We start from the raw sequence: 23,459 nt of genomic DNA, 5'->3' as shown, positions 1-23,459 counted from the left end.
TTTGATTGGTATTGCATTGAATCTATAAATCAATTTAAGGAGCATAGATATCATCATGATGTTTAGTCTTCCAATCCATGAACAAAGAGAAACCAGCATCTACCAGGACTTAAAGACCCAGTACACTTCTTCATTAGTTGAATTTCTTCTTCACAATTTTTGTATTATTAAGTTTGGCAGAACCCTGAGGGCTCAGCATAGACACTAGCCTCAGTTTCTCTCAGAAGCAGTGTCTTCTGGTCTTAGACAAGCATCTACAAGGACATAAAAAGCCAGTGCAATATGGGAATCCCTTATATTTTTGTGTGTAACATTTTGTTCAGTATCTTTTTAAAAAATAAAAAACATATTTAAAAAAAAAAAGAATATCTTTCCATTAGTCTAGGTCTTCTTTGATTTCTTTTAGCAATGCTTTTTAGTTTTCTGAATAGAGATCCTTTACGTTCCTGGTTAAATTAATTCCTAGATATTTGAAGCTTTTTGTTGCTATGATAAATGGAACATTTTCCTTGATTTCTCAGCCTGCTCATTACTAGTTGTATTAGTCATGGTTCTCTAGGGAAACAGGATCAACAAGAGATGTCTGTCAATAGTGTGCAATTTTGTAAGAGTCTCTCATGTGACCGTGGGGATGCACAAGTCCAGGTTCTGCAGGCAGGCTGCAACCAGGGGCTCTGATGAAAGTTCAATGAAGGTTCTTGATGAGTCTGGGAGATGCTGGCTGTCCAAAGATGATTTGGGAAATTCTCACTTAATGCTGGAATCACTTCCCCTTTTAAGACATTCAACTGATTGGATAAAGTGTCACTCATTGCTGATGGCAATCTCCCTGGCGGATGTAATTCTAATCAGTGATCTATGATTTACCACTGCAGTAAAGTCAATGGTGACTAAAGATCATAATTACCCTTGTATTATAGTTATTCCAGCACTTGCTTGACCAAACAACTGGGCACAATTACCTGGTTGAGTTGACACATTAACCTAACTACCACAGTCCACCCCTTGTCAACTTGGCAATCATACACATTACGTTAAGCCATACTTCATCTCTAAGTAAAAACAATAACAAACATGCATATATATATATATTTCCACCTAACAATTTCAACTCTCCTGCATACAATCAGAAACACTTTAATTCCATACAGAATAGGGTGCAAGTTCTTGGGTAATAGTCACTCTTAAACTTGACATTCTCAAATATTATGACATGAAACTGATACAACTTGTTATGATAAGGGAAAAGTTTGGGGAAGAAGACAAAAAAATTCATTTTGTGTACATATACAATCATCACCATAATGAAACGAGGAAGAAAGACTTTTGACCATACAGTTCTCCTTTTTATAACTGGTCGAAGTTCATATTTATCACTACCTTCTTCCATTACCCATTCCATGTTTCCATTGACCTCAGCAAGCACTTCAGCTGGCCATGGTTCTTTGCCTGGTGGGGTGACCCAAACTTTTATTCCTGAAGATTCTGGGCCATTATTAGTCGTGCTTGAGTTGGGTTGTTGTGATTTCCCATTGACTTTAATCATAGGACATGGCAGTACTAGGAGGATCTCCTGTATTCCAGGCAAAGTCTTCTTTACACCCATTATGTAGATGCAGTCCTATTTCCCCTTGATAGGAGCAATCATCCAGCCAGTATAGCAATTACCTTCTTTGACTGTCAATTCAGAGGTAAGAGGAGTCTCAAGTGGCCAGGTGGCAGTTTTAACTTCCAGTTCAGTGGAATCATTGCTGCGTTCCCTGTGACAGCAGTCCTCCTTTTGGAACTAAAACCTCTAGACCAGCAGAGTTTGAGGTTTCAGGGACAGGAAGCAAAATTTTTCCTATTGGATCACTAGGGTTAATAGTGAGTGGTGCTACTCCCATTTCCACTCGTTGATTCCTGGACCCATGGATCCTGGTTATGGGAGAAACAGAACCATAGAGTGGATGCTGATTTAGAGCATACACAGTCTCCTGGAGAACATTGCCCCAGCCCTGCAAAGTATTACCACCTACTTGGCACCATAACTGAGTCTTCAAAAGGCCATTCCACCATTCTATCAATCCAGCTGCTTTGGGTTGTTGGGGGACATGGTAAGACCAGTGAATTCCATGGGCATGTGCCCATTCCCATACATCATTTGCTGTGAAATGGGTTCCTTGATTAGAAGCAATGCTGTGTGGAATGCCATGGTGGTAGATAAGACATTCAATAGGTCCATGGATGGTAGTTTTGGAAGAAGCATTGTGTGCAAGAAATGCAAACCTGTACCCAGAGTATGTGTCTATTCCAGTTAAAACAAACAAATCACTGCCCCTTCCATGGTGGAAGTTATCAAATGTAGCCAACCTGCCACCAAGTAGCAGGCTGGTCACCTTGAGGAATGGTGCCATATTGGGGACTGAGTGTGGGTCTCTGCTGCTGGCAGATTGGGCACTCAGCAGTGGTTGTAGCCAAGTCAGCCTTGGTAAGGGGAAGTCCATGTTGCTGAGCCCATGTAACCTCCATCCCTACCTCCATGGCCATTTTGTTCTTGAGCCCATTGGGCGATGACAGGAGTAGCTGGGGAAAGAGGTTGAGCATTAACCACAGAGCAGTCATCTTATTCACTTGAATATTAAAATCTTTCTCTGCTGAAATCACCCTTTGGTGAGCATTCATGTGGGACACAAATATTTTCATATTTTTTGCCCACTCAAAAATATCTATCCACATACCTCTTCCTCAGACCTCTTTGTCACCAATTTTCCAATCATGTATCTTCCAATTCCCTGACCATTCAGCCAAACCATTGGCAACAAACAGGCTATCAATCAGTGTACAGATGTACCTCTGGCAATTTCTTCTTCCAAGCAAAATGAACAACCAGGTGCACTGCTTGAAGTTCTGTCCACTGAGAGGATTTGCCCTCACCACTGTCCTTCAGGGATGTCCCAGAAAGGGGTTGCAGTGCTGCAGCTGTCCACTTTCAGGTGGTATGTGCATATCATGCAGAACCATCTGTAAACCAGGCCTGAGTTTTCTCTTCCTCAGTCAAGTGATTGTAAGGGATTTCCCAAGAGGCAAAAGCTGTGGGCTGGGAAAGAGAAGGTAACATGGCAGGGGTGGTGATCATGGACATTTGGGCTACTTCCTCTTGTAACTTACTCATGCCTTCAGGACCTGCTCAAGCCCTATCTTGTATATATCACTTCCACTTTATTATGGAGTGCTGCTGTGCACACCTAACTTGATGGTTTGGTGGGCCAGACAATACCTAACACATGATAGACAACTCAGGTCTCACGGTAACTTGATTGCCCATGGTTAAGCATTCAGTGTCCACTAAGGTCCAGTAGCAGGCCAAAAGCTGTTTCTCAAAAGGGGAGTAGTTATCTGCAGAGGATGGCAGGGCTTTGCTCAAAAATCCTAAGGGTCTGCATTGTGATTCTCCTATAGGGGCCCGCCAAAGGCTTCAGGGAGCATCTCTATTTGCCACTGAAACTTGCAGCACCATTGGATCTGCTGGATTATATGGTCGAAGTGGTAGTGCAGCTTGCACAGCAGCCTGGGCCTGATGCAGAGCCTCTTCTTGTTCCAGTCCCCAATCAAAACTAGCAGCTTTTCTGGTCAGCTGGTAAATGGGTTGGAGTAGCACACCCAAATGAGGAATGTGTTGTCTCCAAAATCCAGAGACCAACCAAGTGTTGTGCCTCTTTCTTGATTGTAGATGGGCCAGATGCAACAGCTTATCCTTCACTTTAGAAGGGATAGCTTGACACCCACACCACTGGACACCTAGAAATTTCACTGAGGTGGATGATCTTGTATTTTAGTTGGCTATATCTCCCATCCTCTCTCACACAAATGCCTTACTAATAAGTATATAGTCTTTGCTACTTCTGGCTCACTAGGTCCCAGCAACATGATATCATCAATATAATGGACCAGTGTGATATTTTATGGGAGGAAAAGATGATCAAGATCCCTGTGGACAATGTTAAGACATAGGGCTGGAGAGTTGACATATACCCCTCAGGCAGGACAGTAAAGGTATACTTCTGGCCTTGCCAGCTTAAAGCAAACTGTTTATGGTGATCCTTACTAATAGCAATTGAGAAAAAAGCATTAGCCAAGTCAACAGCTGCATACCAGGTATGAGGCATGTGTTGATTTGCTTAAGCAATGATACCACATCTGAGAAAGCAGCTGCAATTGGAGTCACCACCTGGTCAGGTTTACAATAATCTACTGTCATTCTCCAAGATCCATCTGTTTTATGCATAGGCCAAATAGGAGAGTTGAATGGGGTTGTGGTGGGAGTCACCACCCCTGCATCCTTCAAATCCTTGATAGTGGCACTAATTTCTGCAATCCCTCCAGGAATCTGGTATTGCTTTTGGTTTGCTATTTTGCTAAGTAGGGCCAGTTCTAGTGGCTTCCATTTGGTCTTTCCAACCATAATAACCTTCACACCACAAGTCAGGGATCCAATGTGAGGATTCCACAAGTTACTGAGTATGTCTATTCCAAGGATGCATTCTGGAACTGGGGAAATAACCACAGAATGAATCTGGGACCAACTGGACCAACTGTGAGATGTACTTGAGTTAAAACTCCATTAATCACCTGACCTCCATAAGCCCTTACTCTGATTGGTGGACCACAGTGACGTTTTGGGTCTCCTGGAATTAATGTCACTTTGAGCTAGTGTCGAATAATCCCCAAAATGTCTGATCATTTCCTTTTCCTCAGTGCACAGTTACTCTGGTAAAAGGCTATAGATCTCCTTGGGGAAAGATGGGAGAAAGATTAATGGTATAAATTTTGGGCAGTTTAATAGGATCCTTCCCCAAGGAGACCTGGCCTTCTCCTCATTCAAGGGGCTCTGGGTCTGTAAACTGTCTCAATTCTGGAAATTGATTAAGAGGCCATGATTCTCTGTGCCTATAATTTGAGTTAGTGTTTTGTTCACTCGACCTAGAACTCTTCTGTTTATACAGATCCAGAAGAAATTTAGTAGATTGCCTGTTTGTTTCACTGCTAGGTACCCCATGATGTATTAGCCAGTGCCATAACTCTACATAACTCAGACTATTTTGAGTGCTTTTTTGAATTTGCCTTTCATTGTGGTAGCCACGCCCACCTGGACTCTGATGATTAATTGCCAATACCTGACTTTTACCAGACCGACATAGCTCATTCCTGTAATGTTTAAGGATTCTAATTCCATCACAGCCCTCCCTATATTAATATCTGGACTACAGAGAGAAGCAACCACAGAGCTCTTCAGGGAAGATGGAGTTAGCCTTACAAATGTATTCCTCATAGTCCTGGTTAAAGGTGTGTCCTCTGGACTTTCCTGGGGTGGGTGGGCAGCTCTCAAATGGTAAATCCATTCTAACATTCCAATCTCCCCAAGCCTTTGAGTTCCCTCTTCTACTGTATACCAGGGCAAATTGGGCATCTCAACCTCAGACATGCTAGGTCATCTTTTGGTTCATGTTTCACTCAGTCACCCAAACAAACTGTTAGAGCCCTTTCTAACTGCTCAAGCTACAGCATTGAACCCAGAATTTCTGCTTAGTGGTTCCATAACAATAAATTCAGCCTGATTCAACTTTATATTCCTTCTACCATTATCCTGTACCCATAGTATCCATTCCCACACATATTCCCCTGATTTCTGTCTATATAAGTTGGAAAACTCATGCAGTTCTTTCTGAGAATACCTTACTTCCTTATGGGTCACACTTTGTTTGTGGTGTGAGTGGGTAAGGGGAAAGATTAGAAGTGCCTTGCAAGGGTACTGACCTCAGGGCATTCCGTTGCATTTTCTTCTGGTGAGACACAATTAATTTCTTCAGGCAGAGGTTGGAAGGCAGTTTTCTTAGGGCAGACTGGAGGCTCAGCAGTGCATGCTGGAATTTGGCTGGTATGGGCCTCAGAGCTGGGAGGAGGTCCAGACTCCTTGGGGCAGGGTGGAGTCTGGATGATACAAGGTTAACAAGGTGTGGTCTGGATAGAGCAGGCCTTCACAGGCTTATCTGGTAAAGTCTCAGCAGAATTCAGGGTTCCAATGTCTCCACCAATATTATCATCATCCCATATGTCTCTGACCCAATTCTCTGGATTCCACTATTTTCCAATCAATGCCTTCACTTTAACTGCAAAAACCCTGTGGGGTTGAGACTTTAGTTTTCTTTGTAACTTTGCTACTCATACAGTGAGAGTCTGAGTTTGGTTTTCAGATATTTTGAGCCTGTGGCTACAAGAGACAAGATTTTCTTTCAGAGCACACTTAGAAACTTTCCCATCATTCATGCAGCTTTTGAGTTTCAATTTTGAAGTCTTTAACTCATCTCTTCCTTTGTAATAGTATCCCCCAGAGTATCTATAAGAAACCACCCAACATCATTATACCTTTTGACTCCACAAAACTCTGTTAAGCTGTTGAAAACACTCTCACCCAGATTTTTGCTTTTTATAAGTGAGGAAGTAGGGGAATCTAGTGATGATAGTTTGTGCATCTCGATTGCCAACTCATGCCATAGACTGTTAGCAGCCTCTTCGTTATTGCAAAGGGAGTCATCAATACCCTTGAGTACTATTAGAGTAGAGAGCCAGTTGCAAAAGTCCTGGAACCACCTCAAACACCCCATGTTTAAGACTCTGTTCCTCAAGGACCACTTCAGGTACCAAACTCTGTTAGGCAGGGTTCTCTAGGGAAACAGAATCAACAAGAGATATCTGTCAGTAGTGTGTGATTTTATGAGTCTCTCATGTGACCATGGGGATGCACAAGTCCAGGTTCCACAGGCAGGCTGCAATCAGGGGCTCCAATGAAAGTCCAATGAAGGTTCTTGATGAGTTCTGGGAGATGTTGGCTGTCCCAAGACAATCTGGAAAATTCTCACTTAATGCTGGAATCACTTCCCCTTTTAAGGCATTCATCTGATTGGATAAAGCATCACTCATTGCTGATGGGACTCTCCCTGACTGATGTAATTTTAATCAGTTATCTATGATTTACCACTGCAGTAAAGTCAATGGTAACTAAAGTCCATAAAAGCCCTTGTATTACAGTTATCCCAGTGCTTGCTTGACCAAACAACTGAGCACAATTACCTGGATGGATTGACACATTAGTCTAACCAGTACACTAGTGTATAGAAATGCTATTGATTTTTGAGTGTTGATCTTGTATTCTGCTCAACTCATTTATTAGCTCTAAAATTTTGTTATAGATATTTCAGGATTTTCTAAATATAGGATCTGTGAATAGTGAGATTTACTTCCTTTTTTCCAATTTGGATGCCTTTAATTATTTTTTTCTTGTCTAATTGTGCTAGGTAGAACTTCCAGCACAATATTGAATAACAGTGGTGACAGTGAACATCTTTGTCTTCTTCCTGATTTTAGGGGGAAAGCTTTTAACATCTTCCAATTGAGTACAATGTTGGCTGTGGGATTTTCATATTTGTCCTTTTTTTATTTTGAGGAACTTTCCTTCTATACATATCTTTTGAAGTGTTTTTATCAAGAAAGGATGCTGGATTTTGTCATATGCCTTTTCTGCATCAATCAAGATGGACATCTTTTCTTTCTTCAATTTGTTAATGTGATTTATTATGTTAATTAATTTTCTTAGGTTGAACCACTTGCATACCAGAATAAAATCCATTTGAGTGTAACGTATAATTGTTTTTATACGCTATTGGATTTACTTTTCAAATATTTTGTTGAGAACTTTTGCATCTTTGTTCATTAGATTGGTCTGTAATTTTCTTTTCTTGTAGTGTCTTTATCTGGATTTGGTATTAGGGTGATGTTGACTTCATAAAATGGATTGGGTAATTTTCCCTTCTTTTCAATTTTTTGAGGAGTTTAAACAGGATTGGTATTTATTCTTCTCAAAGTGTTTGGTAGAATTTACCTGTGAAGCCATCTAGTCCTGGACTTTTCTTTGTTGGAAGATTTTTGATGACTGACTCAATGTCTTTGCTTGTGATTTGTTGAGTTCCTGTATTTCTTGTAGAGTCAGTATACATTGTTCATTTCTAGGAACTTGTCCCTTTCATCTAGCTTGTCTAATTTGTTGGAATACAGTTTCTCATAATATCTTCTTATGATCCTTTTTATTTCTGTGGGGTCAGTTGTAATGTTCCCTCTTTCATTCTTGATTTTATTTGTATCTTCTCTTTTCTTTGTTAGTCTAGCTAAGAGTTTGTCAATTTTATTGATTCTCAAAGAACCAGCTTTTGGTTTTGTTGATTTTCTCTATTTTTCTTGTTCTCAGTTTCATTTATTTCTGCTCTAATCATTGTTATTTCTTTCTTTCTGCTTGCTTTGGGACTGTTTTGTGTTTGTTTTTTTTTCCTAGTTTCTCCAGTTGTTGAGTTAGGACTTTGATTTTAGCTCTTCCATCTTTTTTAATGCAGACATTTAGGGCTGTAAATTTTCCTCTCAGCATTGCATTCACTGTATCCCATAAACTTTTTTTTTTTTTAGGTACTGGGCCCAGGATCCAAACCTGGGACCCTCCCATGTGGGAAGCAGGCACTCAAGCACTTGAGCCACATCTGCTCCCCTTGTGTACCATACATTTTGGTAAGTTATGTTCTAGTTTTCATTTTCTTGAGATACCTACTAATCTGTTTTGCAATTTCTTCTTTGACCCATTGATTGTTTAGGATTGTGTTGTTAACCTCCATATAGTTGAAGGTTTTCTCTTTTTCTACCTATTAATTATTTCCAGCTTCATTCCATTGTGATCAGAGAAAGTGCTTTGTAGTCCAATATGTGGTCTATCCTGGAGAAAGATCCATGAGTACTTGAGAAGAATGTATAACATACTGATTTGGGGTGCAATATTTTGTACATATCTGTCCAGCTTGTTTATCATATTGTTCAAGTTCTATGTTTCCTTTTTGATCTAGTTCTATCCATTGATGTGAGTTGAAGATTCCATCTATTATTGTAGAGATGTCTTTTTTTCCATTCAGTTTTTTGAGAGTTTGTTTCTTGTATTTTGGGGCACCCTGGTTAGGTACATAGATATTTACTCTTTCCTGGTGGATCGTCCCTTTTATATAATGATCTTCTGCATCTCTTATCACTTTTTTTTCATTTAAAGTATGTTTTGTCTGACACCAGTATAGCTACCCCTATTTTCTTTTGGTTACTTTTTTTGTGAAATATTTTTTCCAACCTTTCACTTTCCATCTATTTGCATCCTTGGGTTTCAGATGAGTGTCCTGCAGACAGCATATGGATGGCTCATGTTTTCTTATTCATTCTGTCAGTCTATATCTTTTCATTTGGGAGTTTAATCAATTAACATTCAATGTTATTACTGTAAAGGCATTATTTACTTTAACCATTTTATCCTTTGGCTTTCATATGTCATATCTTATTTTTGTCCATATTTTTATTTTTTTGGTTACCCATTTTGATAGTTTCCACTTCTACATTTTCAACCAAGCCTATCTTTCTCATCTTTTTTTTTTTTCCTGGCTGAAGAACTGAATTCTTGTTTATGAACTCTCTTAGTTTCTGTTTATCTGTGAATATTTTAGAAGTCACCATCATATTGGAAGGACAGTTTTGCTGGATAATGAATTCTTATCTGGCAATTTTTCACTTTGAGTATCTTAATTATATCATGCCATTGTCTTCTTGCCTCCATGGTTTTTGAAGAGAAAGCCACACTAATTCTTTTTAGACAACCCTTGTGTGTGACATTTTGCTTCCATTGCTATTTTCAGAATTTTCTTTTTATCTATTTGGCATTCTGCATATTATGTATCTGAAGTAGGTCTATTTGGATTTTTTCTAATTTGAGAATGCTGTGCTTCCTGGACATTTATATTCATATCTTTCATTGGAGTTGGGAAATTTTCAGCCATTATTTCCTCAGATATTCTTTCTGTTCCTTTTTCTTTCTTGTCTTCTTCTGGGACTCCCATAACATATACATTGGTGTGATTCATGTTATCATTCAACTCCCTGAGCCCCTGCTCCATTTTTTCTATTCTTTTCTCTCTCTGTTCTTCTCTGTCTTCAATTTCAGTTCTTTCCTCTACATCACTGATTCTTCCATGATTTCAAATGCTGGGGGGGGGGGGGGGGAGTGGTGGGGTGGGGGTGGTGGGGTTGAATGGGTCCTCATATATATTTTTTTAATGTAATATTTTTACAGAATCAATAATAAAAAAATAAATTAAAAAAATCTGCTCTTGTGTGTTTCTATTGTACTTTTCATCTCACTTATTGTTTCTTTCATTCCCATAAGCTCTGTTACTTTTCTATCCAAGATTTCAAAATTTTTTAGCTCACTCAGTGTCTTCTTTTTTTTTTTTTAAAAGATCTATTTTATTTATTTCTCTCCCCTTCCCACCCATTGTCTGCTCTCTGTGTCTATTCACTGTGTGTTCATCTGTGTCCACTTGCATTATCAGGTGGCACCAGGAAGCTTCATCTCTTTTTGTTCTGTCATCTTGCTGCATCAGCTTTCTGTGTGTGCAGCACCACTCCTGGGCAGGCTGTGCTTTTTTCATGTGGAGCAGGTTTCATGCAGGGTGCACTTCTGGTATGTGGGGCATGGCACTCTTTGCACACAGCAGCACTGCACATGGGCCAACTTACCACACAGGTCAGGAGGCCCTGGGTATTGAACCCTGGACCCTCCATATGGTAGGCAGAAGCTCTATCAGTTGAGCCATGCCCACTTCCCACTCAGTGTCTTCTTAATGTTTTTTTAATTTCTTTAGCCATATCATCTTTCAACTCCATACAAAGAGATTTGTATGAGCCTCATGGATCTGTGTCCTGTCTGGAGCTTTGATTTGTTCCTTTGCCTGTGTCATATCTTCCTTTTTCTTTGTATGGCTTGTAATTGTTTGCTGATGTCTAGGCATCTGATTCTCATACTGAGTTACTCTGATGTTCAAGTTCCCTCTCTTCCCTAGGGATTTACTGTTAAGTTGCTGTGCTACCACTATTCTTTGACTCTTGGTTCAACTTGTTCTAGATATTTAGTATTGCCCCTGTTTAACTGCTCCTATCAGGACCTCATTTTTTTATTATCACTTTTCCTTTTTTGTGCACTTTTCTGGTCTTGCCAGCAGATGGTGCTCTTTGGTAGACCTCTCAGCTTAGACTCCAGGTGCTATGGGGGGATGCATTCAGAGTAACTCCTCATCTGTGGTCTGAAACTTCTAAAAATGAGGCCTAATATATTGCCAGGTTCCATTAAGAGTAAAATGGAATATAGTGATGGGTTTAAAGGTTAGATATAGAATACATACTAATTTAGAAAAATAAAGTAAAAATAAATTGGGGTATCAAAAAATAAAAAATGAAAAAGCTTTGTTTTTGATGTTTTGCCGTTGCCTTGTATGTACAGTGGCAAGGCAATTTCTTCCATTTTTTCCTCAGTGTCTACATCCTTTCTTTTTATTTCTCTTCTACTTATTAACTTTATCTTCACAAAAGTTTTAGATCACAGTAATTCACATAACAATATACAGTACTCCCACATATCCAACATCAAACTCTTTGTCCCTTCCCCAGCAATGATCTTTTTACATGTTCACATTATATTTGCTGCAGCTGATGCACAGATATTGAAACAATAGCTTTCAAACATGGTTCCATTTGGGTTTACATTATGGTTTATATTTCATAATATACAATTTTCTAAATTTTTAGTTATCTTATGTTTTACATTATGGTTTACATTTTAGCCTATAGACTTCTATACATTTTTGGTGCAATTTAACATGTCCTATATCCATCATTGAATGATCTTGTGGAACACTTCCATTGCCCCACAGTTACACTGATTCCATCTATTCAATACATCTTTCCCTCTCCCCACAGCACCCACAGTGACAATCAATGTTCATTACTTGAAAGACCATATAGACAGATATTTGCAACAATGTTGAGAGCTTGACATACTCGATTGCCCTAACCCATTGAGAGCCACCAATTCTCTCGAGAGACACAATTCCCTCTTTTTGAGAATATCAGTCCTCCCCAGGATGTGAGTATACCTTCACTCTCATTGTATGGGTCTCCAACCAATGTCCTGCATGGCTCACTGGGTGGACTGGGGGAGAGTGTAAACTACAACTTAAACCACTGTCCATGTGGTGCAGCAGTGCTCCAAAATGTATTCACCAAATGCAATGAATGTGCCACAATGATGAAAGAGGTTGTTGATGTGGGAGGAGTGGGGTGAGGGGGGGTAGGGGGTATATGGGGACCTTATATTTTTTGAATGTAATATTTAAAAAAAATAAAGAAGGAAAGGAAAAGAAAAAAATGTATCAAAGAAGATGAAGATCTCCTCTGAGAAAAGACAGAAGAAAGAATATATTCTGTTAAAGTGAATTAGAAATTTTAAAATAGGGAGGAACAATTTGAATAATGTTTGTCACATTTTTCTTAGCTAAGCCAATTTCTGAGAGATGAGTTGTTTACAAATAGGAAAATATGGGGTGCTTATTTCTAAAGGACCTATCAACTTCTCAATATTCTTGGTAATAAAACTGATTAGATTCTCTAGCACTTTCTTAAATCCAGAAGAGCTCAAAAATGATTTTGCCACAAAGATGACTATTTCAAAAAAAAATTAAAAAAAGAATAACTCCTCATGCATTCAGAAGCAATATCCTCAGGGTTGGCCAAGCCTCACAAACAAACTTTCTCTACCTTTGGCCAGCCATACCCTCCCTCCCTTTGCCATCTTAGCAACCAGTCCAGGCAGTAGGAGGATGTTTGAGAAGGCAAATTATCTTTAGCTCCCTGCCTGCTCTCAGTGCAAATAACGTTGTGGTCCACCCAGCCGGCTTGTAAATGTGAGACTCCTCCAATGCAGCAGATCAAGTTTGCTGGTCAAAAATCTGAATTTGCTGTAGGCTGTGTCCTTCCCTCTCCCCTTACTTAGGGAAGAGGACCCTTGCAACTCTCTCAGTCTGTAGTCAGTGCATTTCACAGCTGCCACAGTCCACAGACTGCTATTTACTCCATAGGTGGGCAGATGGGTGCCCATTGTTGCTTTTGCTGCTCTGCTCACAGGATTTTTCAGCCAGCTGAGACTCCTTTCCTTTGTCCCTCTCACTTCTGGGTGGTGTCTCATCTTCCCCTCAGTCCTGAGCCCCAGAGCAGCCCTCCAGACTGTCTCTGCCTGTCCTCTAGCTATTTTTTTCTGGGAGAAAGTGATCCCTCTGCCTCTATAATCTTCCATCTTCCCAGAAGTCATCAGGTATGTTTTGATATTTATTTCTAATATAATCCTTTGTGTTTAGAGCACATGCACTCTAAATTCTCAATCCTTTCATATTTATTGAGGGAAGTATAGATTAGACATCTAACTCGTATTCTTCCAGCGTAAGAAGACCAGGAATTACATGAAATTGTGCATGAGAGTAGTCAAAGAGTTCTTCACATATGAACACGATGAGCAAAGCTTCTTGTTTCCAGGTGTAACTCCTCCTTGGGAGAATATCTGAGGGTCCTTTCTTCTCTGGGTTTCTAGTCAAACTCTGGAAGCAATTCATAGTTATAGTTGCAAATTTGGAATGTGAACATCTATAAAGAAAAAGTTTTATGGCCGCTATAAAAGAAAAAAACTTAAAAAATATTATCTTATCGTTACAGTGCTGTCGACAGAAAACATTTCCTTCTTTCAACTGGAGAAGAATATTAGGGCACTGCCTTATTAAGACATTATAACTTTAGGCTCAGTGCTGTCAAGAAACTTAGAGACAAAGGAACTAGACTTTTATTTTCTAGTATAACAATGAATAGAAGGCTGTAGGCTCAGAACAGTTCCCTTTTACATCACCTAAGCTATTTTCCTTCTAGAAAAGGGAGAAAAAGGACTGTAAGATTCTGCTCAGGTGTCACCAGGCAGACAAGGGAGAGTGGCTGCATCTTCTATCTCTTCGTGTCCTTTTCCTAACACAAAGCCCTGGGAACTGAATGTTTTAAAAACTGCCATCGTGTGGACTTAATAAGGGGTCCCTGATTTTCACCTGACTGGCAAAGGGGTCTGTGGAACAAAAAAGGTTAAATTCTCCTGCTTTAGACACTTTTCAACTCTGTGTTTGGATTTGAAAGGAGAGGGTAGAGAAACATGTCAAAAGTGGCAGAAAGTGATAGACATTCCTACATCACTCATATTCTCTTCCATCAAGACTAAAGATTTTCATGTTACAGTAATAGAAATTCTTATTCTGGACTCAAAGAACTAATTCTGTCTCTTATATAATTCTTCTTTCCTAGCCCCAGAGATGAGTCCTCAGAAGAGATTGGCTGTGGAAAATGGTTTATCAGTGACTACTATATTCCTGCTAGGTTGACGGGTAGACCAGAGCTCCTTCCTTCTCCTCTTCGTTTTTTTGGTCACCCTAAATGGGCTTGATTCTCACTTCCACACCTCCATATTTAGTTTTTATTACATAGGTTTCTTCTACTGTGTCAAAATCATAATGAGCCTTGTGAAAGAATAACTCCATCATCCATGTGATGTCAGTGACTCAGCTTATTCCCGCTTGTTTGCCATTAGTAATCACTTTGATACCACTGGCCCTTTTGTCACTACGAGGCCCTGACCCCTCAGGAGTGCTTCCTGATGATGGTTCATTTGTCAGAGGGCCCGGGCTGACTGCCCTTTTGTGATCACAGTAGCTTCAGTCTTCACTTGCATAAAATAGCCTCTCTCTTCCAGCCCCTGAATAAGCATCTTTGGCACAAGCATGTGGATTTCGTTGACATAGTAATTTCCATTGTAGTATTCAATTTCATTGTCTTAATCTTTTTGTTTTCATTCTCTTCATTCTCTTCATTTCCCAATTCTGCAGCTAGGTCCAATCTTTAGCATCTGCAAATTATACTTAATCCCTGTTTATTATTTTCTTTGGAAAACCATTTATCTCTCCTGGATTTGGTTTAGCAAAAATGACCCACAGTGTCTTTCATCAGGATGAGGCTCATGAAGATCTGTCTTGTCAACATCTTAAGGAACCAAAGTATCTAATTTTCTTTGATGAGATGTCTGTGATTTTTCTCTTGAATTTGAACAGTGATGGTTATTGAGCTTCCTTTTGAATTCCTAGACAGCAGTTTTTGTCCTCTTAACCTTTCCCTTGTAAAATGGGATATAGTTTAATCTTTGTGCAGATAGCTACTGTCACACTAAGGGCACAGTCTAGGTAGAGACTGTTTTTTGTTTTTTTTTTTTTTTTTTGCTCTGGTCCCGGGATACCACACGCTGGAGCTGGTTTCTAGAAAACTTTATCTTTGTCTTGGCCCGTATGATTTCTAGATTGTCCTGGATTCTTCTTACCACTTGTTCCAGAAGCAAAGTGCTGCATCTGATTGGCTGAAGTTGGGTAATGTGATCCTGAGGTAATTCCAGAGTTCTGGGGAACAAGTGTCTGACCATACCAGTGGGTAAATCTCAACTAAGCTCACACAAATACAGCTCCTCCAGAGAGGAAGGTATTCTGATGCTGCAAAGCCATATATCCACTACATTTCCCACAGGTCTCTGAATTTCTCTTCTTCAGAGAGGCCATTCCTGACCTTAGAAACTCAGTTCAGCTGCCCTAAGTCAAATGCCTTCATATAACTCTGTACTTTTCTTAGGCATACTTATCATACTTCTAATTCATCATAGTAGCACAAGGGCCACTTTATATTAAATTTTTGGATTGGTGCTTTACAAGTTATAGAGTTAGTGTGAATTTCAGCTCTATATACATGTGAATGCAGTCAGTGGCAAGTGATTCTCAAGGGAGAGTGTTTCTCTTTTTAATTTCCCTGTTCTTTTCTGTGACCAAGGGTCAGAGCGGCCTGTATCCTTATCATGTCCCTACAATAGTAAGTTTTTTCTAGTTCGCCCACTCAGGATTCACCTTTTGATTATGGATTTATGAGGGTAATGGAAGAGGTGAGGTGGCCTGGAATCCCATGTTCCTTCCTGCCTGGATACCAGGTCCTTTGTCTAGCTCCTTGCACTTAAGAATTCAGGCCTTAGGTCTCCAAGGATTGACAGCTATTTCCAGGACAAACATTTGTTTTATCCTCATCCATACTGTCAGAATGCTGCTTCATCTTTTTTTCTTCTTCTGTGAACACTGTTATTTTTAGACAAGCCAACATTTTAATGGTTTAGCGTTTTTATTCCACATTTTTCAGTGTTTTCTAGTGGGAGGGCATTTTTTTCCCCCTAAACATTCAAATTGCTAAATTGCTGGAACTATCAGTTGATAGTGAATGAATGAATGGACTTTTGGTTTTTATTCTAATAAACAGAGATTTTTCTTTATCCCATATTTCTGAGGCTATTTCTTTTTTTTTCTTTTTTTTAAATTCATTTTTTAAAAATATTACATTCAAAAAATATGAGGTCCCCATTCACCCCCCACCACTCCCCCCACAGCAACACTCTCCCCCATCATCATGACATATCCATTGCATTTGGTGAATACATCTCTGGGCATCGCTATACCTCATGGTCAATGGTTCACATCATAGCCCATACTCTCCCACGTTCCATCCAGTGGGCCATGGGAGGATCTACAATGTCTGGTAATTGTCCCTGCAGCACCACCCAGGACAACTCCAAGTCCCAAAAATGCCTCCACATCTCATCTCTTCCTCCCATTCCCCACACCCAGCAGCCACCATGGCCACTTTTTCCACACCAATGCCACATTTTCTCGATTACTAACCACAATAGTTCATGAATAGAATATCAATAAGTCCATTCTAATCCTTACTGTATTCCTCCATCCTGTCAACCTTGGATTGGTTGTGTCCGTTCCACATCTATGTCAAGAGGGGGCTTAGATTCCACATGGATACTGGATGCAATCCTCCTGCTTTCAGTTGTAGGCACTCTTGGCTCCATGGTGTGGTGGTTGACATTCTTCAACTCCATGTTAGCTGAGAAGGGTAAGTCCAATAAACCAGAGTTTAGGAGCTGACGTCTATTGAGGCTCAGGGCCTGGCTATCATATGGTCAGTCCTGAGATTCAGATCCCCTAGATGTATCTTAAACACCAGCACCAACTACAATTCTGGTAAAGTAACAGGAAAGGCTTGTGAAAAGAGGTCACATCTGAGTCCAGCTCCATCACGCAGAAACACCAACTCCAAAGAAGGGCCAACTGACATGGCAGTGAACTTCATCTGCCATGACCATAAAACCTGTGGGTCTCTTTAGAGGCTATTTCTTTGTAATGGGTGAAACTGTCATAGAAGAAGAAATTATGGGGAAAAAATAACTTGCAAAAATAACCCAAGAATCAATAAAATTTAGAGCTGGAAGCTGACTCTGTGGATAGGAATAAGCAATTTGACCAAGTGATGCAGACTGTACTGCAGATTCCCTTATGCCTTCCCCTTGGTCTTCTCCTTGATATATACCCACCACCATGTTCACCTTAGAGGGATGCTCTCCCCATACAATGGACAAATGATTGTAACCTTGATGCCCTGTAGTGCATCTTGAAACAAAGTCAGGAAGTTCCAACATGAGCATCCTAAGAGTAAAGGGTAGCAAAAGGGAAGTAAAGGAGGAGTGCTTCTCTTGTTCAATCATTGTTTAATTGGTGTCACCTTGTGGAACCCCACAGGTGTTGTGCCCAGCTGTTATGGCAGAGACCATCATTTACCCTCACTATCCAGGATGATATTTGGACTTGTCAACCTGTCAATGTCCAGACTGCAAAAGGAAAGCCAGATTCTCTCCATTTCTCTCATCTGGGCCTCTCTTCCCACAATGTGGGTTTCATGTTTGGGGATCCACTTTTCCCAAGGGAGGTTGATATTGGAGAATGTTTAACTCTACAGAATAAGTATCCAGCCTGTGAATCTTTGTTTTGCAGTAAATGAAGAGGCAGTTTGAACTTAGATCTGCCTGACTAAAAAGCCCCTGTACTTTGCAGTTGGTGATGGTGCTACAAGGATTGCATTTCTCTGAGACTCAAGAGGACAATTCTCGCCATTAGGCCTTGTGCATTTTATATGAATTTCCAACCTTAGCTGTTGCAAAAGGGCGTAGTAGTGTCCCCCACAAATTTCTTTCCACACAGAACCTTGGAATATGACCTTGTTTGGAATAAGGTTTTTGCAGATGTAATTGGATTAAGGATTTTAAGAGGAAATCATCCTGGATTGGGATGGACCCCAAATCCAATGACTGGTGCTCTAAGAAGAAGAAGTAGGATGTGTGAGATACAGAGGCAGAGAGGAGAAACACAGAGAAGGTTATGTGAAGATGAAGGCAGAGATTGGCGTGATATATCTACAGACCAAGACATGCCAAGAATTGTCAGAAACCACCAAAAGCTAGGAGAGAGTCATGGGATGGATTCTGTCTTAGAGCCTCCAGAAGGACCTGACCTTGTTGATCCCTTGATTTTGAACTTCTAGCATTCTACACTATGTGAGAATAAATTTCTCTTGTTTTAAGTCACCCAGTTTGTGGTAATTTCTAATGGGAGCACTAGGAAGCTAAAATTGCCACATTTGCCTTTAAAAAAATATGATCTTTTAAGATATGCTAGATGTATGTGTTATGCTCTGGTTCTTATGAACCCCAAAGATTGAGTTATTTCTCACTTATTAATCTCAGTTTATTTATCTGTACAGTGGAAATATTATCTACTTCTTATATACTAAGGATACCTGTTAGGTGATAGAGAAATGGGGAAGTTCTCTGTCGAAAAGATTGGGATTAAGTCTAAGTCTGAGCCAAAATAGATACAACAGGTAGTGGTGCTCCTGAGGGTACAGAGATACTCAAGTCCTATGGTTATGGCAGATGGCTCTGGAGTTCTGTGCTTTGCCAGTAGGCCCTCGTTTGGAATTTGTGCTCCTGAGTGTGGTGGAGTTGGACTCAGATGTGACCTCTCTACACATGCCTCTTCTGTCACTTTTACTGAAACTGTGGTTGGCGCTGGGGTTGGTGTATGCTCAGGTGACTTGAATCTCTGGACTTTACATGTGCCAGCTGGGCCCTGTGCCTCAGCAGAGTTATAACTCCTACTCTCAATGAATGTGCTGCCCTGATGAAAGAGGTTGTTGATGTGGGAGGAGTGCGGGTGGGTGGGGTGTGGAGTATATGGGAACCTCTTATATTTTTTAATGTAACATTTTGTGTGTTCTATGTATCTTTAAAAAAAAGACAATAAAAAAATAATAAAAAAGTGTAAATCTGTGTGCTAATAATGTGATGCCCTTATACTTTTTTCCACTGCTGGGTTCTTAGAATGTTGGAGCCAGTCCCCCTTATTATGACCATATTCCTTGCTCCTTTAAATTAGGAGATTGGAGGGGTTCCTGGTAAAATTTACCAACTTAAAAATATAATTACTGATCCTGATAAAGTGGCCTACGTGGACACCTTCATCCAAAGGCATGGTGTTGAGTGTAGCAGCATCAGCGTGTGTTAGAAATGCAAGTTCTCAATCCTACCTCCAGGCTTAATAATTCAGAAACTTCAGGGTGGGGCATAGTAGCACTTTGCCTTATCAAACTCCCTAGTCATTATGGTGTAGGTCGTATTTTGAGAACCACTGATCTGTCACTAGTAGACAACCTATCTCAAATATATTGGTGTCCTAGGTCCTGAAAATTTTATAGTGGCCAGTCTCCCTCAGTCATGAAATTCAAAGAAAAAATTTAATTTGAAAACAGCACAAACATTATACAGATCCTGAAATTAAAGTGGTTTCCTTCCACATTTTTTAATTGCAAAATTGTGAAGATGTTTTCCAAAGCTAATTTTTCCAAATAGGCAGAGTGTCTAATTTTCTGGTGCCTAAGCACATGCTTCATCTGACTCTTGGTTAATCCAGTCCAGCCCCAAATAATAAAACATGGTCATTTTTATGATATTTGGAGATTTCTTACTCCAAATCCCATGCACAGAGTGGATTAAACTAATGGAGCCTCCCCACCTGAATAGGGGCAGCAACACACTAGAGGATAACTTTTGGGCCAGGGACGTGAGTGACAGGGGGAGCCCACTGTGAAGCTGACCATCTGGTCTGGCAGCAGGGCTTCTGGGAGCTTGTGTACAAGCAGCAATATGCCCCTGAGCATGGAGAAGGGACAGCAGGCAGAGATCCAAGACAGGCAGAATGCGTGCATGACGTATTTAGGCAACTGGCTCTGAGTGATTATTTATGCTAGGAGCAGGAGATGATTCCGTAGATAACTGTCCAGGCCCGTGGTAAATGGAGGGAAGCTTGGCCTTTTCAGATCTTTTTTTGGAAGCTAGTCCAACTTTAGTCAGAGCTCTTGCCTCATTGCTTACATTGGAACTGTCCTTTGAGCTGTTAGGTTCCTGTGGCTTATGTTAAACTGTCCCAAATGAGGCACTTTCTGCAAGGTGATGGGGAAAGGAAGTGCTGTGGGGCCAGAGACCCCATGTCATTGTGGTGGAATTTAAATGAAATTTGCATAAGCAGGTTGAAAGCTCTCATTTTGTAGTTTAGGATCAGAATTGAGCCCCCCACCTCTATCTGAGATGATTTACAACTGCATTTTATTCTTTGCCCTAAGGAAGGATTAGGCTCTGAACTGTGGTTCCTTTTTCGAAAGTGCTGTGTACCTAATGCTAAAGTCCATCCTCTCCATGGCCTCATCCTGGACTAGTCCCAAGGTGTTTCAATTACATTAGGTTCTTCTGAGAAGTGACAGAATGCATGACAGAGTATAGACGCGGAAAGGGTGTGAACTTTGAAAAAAAAGCAATCTGCAGTCACAAGATGTGGAATGTTGGTGCCAATTTCTCACTGTGTGACTTTGGACAAGTCACTATGCCCCAGTTCTCATCTCTATAAAATGTCTTATGGATGACGTCATAAGGTTGTGAGGATTGCTTGCTCTTGGTGCTTTGTAAATTGTAATGTGAGGGACAAACATTGCATGTCATTCCCCACTGGGATTAGCCAGTGTGGGAAGAGGAGTAGCTGCTAGGGACAAATACATGGGCAGAGGTCACCTCTCTCTCTTGTAGCTGTCTTAGCCTGGGTGAGTGGTGCCCCTATCCTCTGCCCTGATCTGACCCTCCTCTCATTGTGCATCTCCATGTAGAGTGAATAGTACCTAGGACCGAGAGGATGTACCGTGCCAGAGCCCATGCACTTGCTTCTAGACTTTGCTTCCAGTGTTTGGGGTACCAGAATTCCCTGCCTAAATTAACCTGTGCCTAATTACAGACTCTGCTCTGGCTCATCATTCTAGGGGCAGACCACAATACCGGTTGTTCACCCCTAGACCAAGATGTCCTGGGGGGCAGCTCTCTGCAAGGGATGTGTACAGAACTTGGATATGAGGATGTTCCTATGTGTATATGTGTGAGGTCTCCTCAGACATGGAAAGGGACAAGCTATGGCTGTGGCTGTGGGCAGGGGGTCAGGAGCCAAGGAGCTTCTCCTACTACTACATTCTGACATGGAAATCAGAATTCTGAGACTTCTAAATTTGCACCTATCTTGCTGCTTGTTATGACAGTTTATTTGAGAAGGTAGGATGAAGGAAAATATTTAACATTTTGTTAACTTGATTCATAACTTTTTTATATTCAGATATTTGGTATGTGTGGCTTTATTTGTAACTTTTTTGCAGGCCCCACAAATATTAAGGGCTGGCCTGCTTGCTTCTCTAGTCAATAGTTCAGTGCCTCCCTGTAACTAGGAATTCTTAGGTGTGTTGAGAGATAAAGAAATGGAGGTGGACCTAAGAAAAGGAATTTTATTTCCATTTCTTTTCTTTTAATCCCATTTTCATGCATCTTATCTCTCCAGACCAGCATTTTAACCTGCCTAAGTGTTTAATGTTATTTTTTTCTAAATATGCTTTTGTCGGTTTGTATGCTTGTATTTTTTTATACATAAACAATATGCTTTGTATCTCATAATCTTTCTTTTCTTACTCATTGCTATGACTGTAATGTCCATCCATGATGCTTATAGCTAATACTTTGCTCCTCATTTTTTCTCTAATTTGTCACCACTGCTAATAATGTTACAATGAGCCTCTTTGTATATACCCTCATATGAGCCTGGGGAGAATTGTTTCAGCATATATACCCAAGACTAGAATTGCTAGGTCTTACAGATGCATTTACTTATTTTTCCTAAGTAATATCTTATTGTTCTTCAGAATGCTCTCCATGCATGAAGTTTCTTCAATCACCACATCCTCAGCAACACTTAACACTATCCAGATTTTAAATTTTTGTCAGTTTTATAGTTGTAAAGAGATATATAATTGTTATTTTAATTTGCACTTCTTTGATTAGTAATGAGTGAGCTTGGGGCGCTTGATGTGCTCGGGGGCACTTCAGGTTTTCTTTTCTGCAAATTGTCTGTTCTCTATATTCTGACCATTTTCCCCTGTTCATGATGATGTCTTTTTCTTGATGCATTATATGAGCTAGTTAGGTATCTTCTCCAATTCTATTATATTTTTATTAACTTTACCTCTGATCTCCTGTATGGACAAAAATTCTAATACTTGATGTAATCAAATTTACCAAATTTTTCTTTTTGGTTTCTCATCTTTATATTGAAAAGATGATTTCCTACATTATTTTCAGAATAGAAGGGATCTTTAATGGTCGAGATTGCAGCTCTTGCTAGAGAAAGGTCAGGAGGAAATGAGTAAAGTAGCTACTTTGGAATGCCTCTCAATATCAGTCCCACTGTCTCTCTGGTCAGAGCGTTAAGAGGCTGAAATTTACAATTTTCAGATTCCCATCCATGTAGGGTTCTGTATGTGAATTAGTTTCCAGTAATTGTGTGAGACTCAGAAGGTGAGAGTGTGTGTCAGAATCACCTGAGGGTTTCTTAAAAAGCAGATAGTAGACCCCACCCCATTATTCAGTAGATCTGGATGAGGCTGAAAGTTTTCATTTCTAACAAGTTCCCAGATAATCCTTCTATAGATGCTCTGGTTTTGAATGATATCCTATAGTACTGTTTTGTTTTTTTTTAAGATTTATTTATTTTATTTTTATCCACCCCCCACCGCCCCCCCCCCCCCCCGTTTTCTGTTCTCTGTGTCTATTTGCTGCGTGTTCTTCTTTGTCCACTTTTGTTGTTGTCAGCAGCACAGGAATCTGTGTTTCTTTTTGTTGCGTCATCTTGTTGTGTCAGCTCTCTGTATGTGTGACGCCATTCTTGGGCAGGCTGAACTTTCTTTTGTGCTGGGCAGCTCTCCTTATGGGGCGCACTCCTTGTGCATGGAGCTCTCCTACGCAGGGACACTCCTGTGTGGCACGGCACTCCTTGCGTGCGTTAGCACTGCACGTGGGCCAGCTCCACATGGGTCAAGGAGGTCCAGGGTTTGAACCGTGGACCTCCCATGTGGTAGATGGACGCCCTAACCACTAGGCCAAGTTCGCTTCCCAGTACTGTTTTTTATTTGCCAGTTTATTGGCATTT

Source organism: Dasypus novemcinctus, chromosome 27 (assembly GCF_030445035.2).
Source record: "Dasypus novemcinctus isolate mDasNov1 chromosome 27, mDasNov1.1.hap2, whole genome shotgun sequence".
Taxonomy (NCBI): Eukaryota; Metazoa; Chordata; class Mammalia; order Cingulata; family Dasypodidae; genus Dasypus; species Dasypus novemcinctus.
This window is presented reverse-complemented; position numbering follows the sequence as displayed.